We start from the raw sequence: 2,500 nt of genomic DNA, 5'->3' as shown, positions 1-2,500 counted from the left end.
TGATCACATGGTTTCCTGAAACCTGTTCTCTAATTGGCCACTGCAGGATGGTGAAATTATGTTTTGGCCTATCAGCTTCACCGTCCAGTCGGAGTGCCATATCCGGTTCGAGTTTTGAATATAATGTTGTGCTGAAGATATTCGTGTCGTTCTTGGCGGAAACCTTGTGTTTCCCTTCAGAGAATCCTTCTGCAACTGTATGTTTAGAAAATAATCCAGTTTTTGAACTTTGGATCGAATCTCTGTAAATCTTTTGCTCTATTTGTATTTAGATAAACAAATCAATTTAATCTAGTACAACCCCTCCTACCCCATCCACCTTACCACACCTACAGTATTATACAGTCGCTCTACGAAAGGAGATATTATTAGGCTGTTTTGACTGAGATAAATGATGCATATATTTATGGCCTTGACCTAGAATAAGCCTAGTCCCCTAGAGGTCAAGGACCAGATTATATTCACCGCAGAACCTTGTTTGAACTGTTTACGATCAAAGGCCATATTATATTCACCGCAGAACCTTGTTTTTGAACTGTTTACGATCAAAGGCCATATTATATTCACTGCAGAACCTTGTTTGAGGTGTTAAATCCATGACTTGTCTTAGCATCACGGTAAAACAACTGAGCTACAAATGACCACTGGATATCAGTTATTTATGAAATGCTAGTCAGTTGAGGTGAGCGTGATCCTTTGGTACAGTGTAACCATCTCCAACCCCCTAGTAACCATCTCCAACCCCCTAGTAACCATCTCCAACCCCCTAGTAACCACCTCCAACCCCCCTAATAACCACCTCCAACCCCCCTAGTAACCACCTCCAACCCCCCTAGTAACCATCTCCAACCCCCCTAATAACCACCTCCAACCCCCTAGTAACCACCTCCAACCCCCTAGTAACCATCTCCAACCCCCTAGTAACCATCTCCAACCCCCTAGTAACCATCTCCAACCCCCCTAGTGGTCTGAAGGACACAGGCCAGGGTTGGGCTTGTCAATCCAGGCATCGAGCAGGCAGAGCACTTTCCCTATTGCTGTGTTCCATGGTGCCTCTGATGTTGTTGTGTGACTGGTGTGATTATGTAATGGCATAGGCGTTCACAATGAGCCGATTGTGTGAATTTATGTCCACTAGGTGGCAGCATTGGATGTGTTACGCTGACATGAGAGGTTTATAAAGTTATAAAGGTGGATATTTATACAGTGCTAGTTTCAGCGTTTCCAAAAATTGAATTGAAGCATTAGTCTTTTGTGGTTGGCCATTTATAAAAGGATGGATTGATTTGATCTGAAAATTGTGTCATAGGCCGAACTTATGTATTTTGATTTTGACAGTAAAGAAGACGGGAAGTACAAGGATGAATAGATGATAGCAATTTGGTCAACCGTTTGCAAACATGTTCATAGTTAAGCTATAGGATAGCTGATCAATCTCCAATATGTAATTAACTAATGACGTTGTGTTGGATTCTACAGTTGTGTGTTCAGTTGTACTGCTGTGTTCTCCGTTTGGTCTGGTGTCATGTCAACAACAGACAGAACAATATATATTTCCATATGTGTCTAAAGAGCATCCAGGGCTTTGTGTACTGTACTGTGTTCGTTAGCGCAGGTACAGTACTCTCATTAGTGCAGGGAATGCCCTCAAGGCAGTCATTAAACATGGTGTTGGAGCAGAGGTCTGTTAGAACCTGTTACAGCCTTGGCAACATGACAAACAAACACGTCACACACGCACACAGTTGCGCAAACACACTCGTCACACACATACACAGTCGCACACACTCGTCACACACACACACACACACAGTCGTACACACAGACACACGACTCCCTCGGCTGACTGTGTCCAGACGTTTGAATTTGCTTTGGTAAAGAACTATAGTTGTTCCATGTTTTTCGACTGGTAGGAAACAGAAGGTGGCCTCGTTAAACGTACGTCCTCATCTGGACACTGACTGCAATGTTGGAAGTGAGGACATGATGACTGCTATCGTTTTTCTGTTTTGTTTTTGTGAGCCTCTGGTTTTGAGAGAGAGGTTTTTGTCAGTCTCTGGTTTTGAGAGAGAGGGTTTTGTGAGTCTGGTTTTGAGAGAGAGGTTTGGTTTTGAGAGAGAGGTTTTTGAGAGAGAGGGTTTTGTGAGTCTGGTTTTGAGAGAGAGGTTTGGTTTTGAGAGAGAGGTTTTTGAGAGAGAGGGTTTTGTGAGTCTGGTTTTGAGAGAGAGGTTTGGTTTTGAGAGAGAGGTTTTTGTGAGTCTCTGGTTTTGAGAGAGAGGTTTTTGTGAGTCTGGTTTTGAGAGAGAGGTTTTTGTGAGTCTCTGGTTTTGAGAGAGAGGTTTTTGTGAGTCTCTGGTTTTGAGAGAGAGGTTTTTGTGAGTCTCTGGTTTTGAGAGAGAGGTTTTTGTGAGTCTCTGGTTTTGAGAGAGAGGTTTTTGTGAATCTCTGGTTTTGAGAGAGAGGGTTTTGAGAGAGAGGTTTTTGTGAGTCTGGTTTTGAG

General features: G+C 43.0%; 1 protein-coding gene across 2 annotated transcripts in view; it reads left to right on the top strand.

Annotated features, from left to right (window-relative positions):
- osbpl9 (oxysterol binding protein-like 9) overlaps positions 1-2,500 on the top strand; it is a 43,826-nt gene that overhangs the window by 2,299 nt on the left and 39,027 nt on the right. The gene's annotated exons all lie outside the window — the stretch shown is intronic.

This window comes from Borostomias antarcticus, assembly GCF_949987555.1.
Source record: "Borostomias antarcticus genome assembly, chromosome: 26".
In the NCBI taxonomy this organism is placed as follows: Eukaryota; Metazoa; Chordata; class Actinopteri; order Stomiiformes; family Stomiidae; genus Borostomias; species Borostomias antarcticus.
Note: the sequence above shows the minus strand (reverse complement) of the source record. Positions and strands in the feature narration are given on the sequence as shown.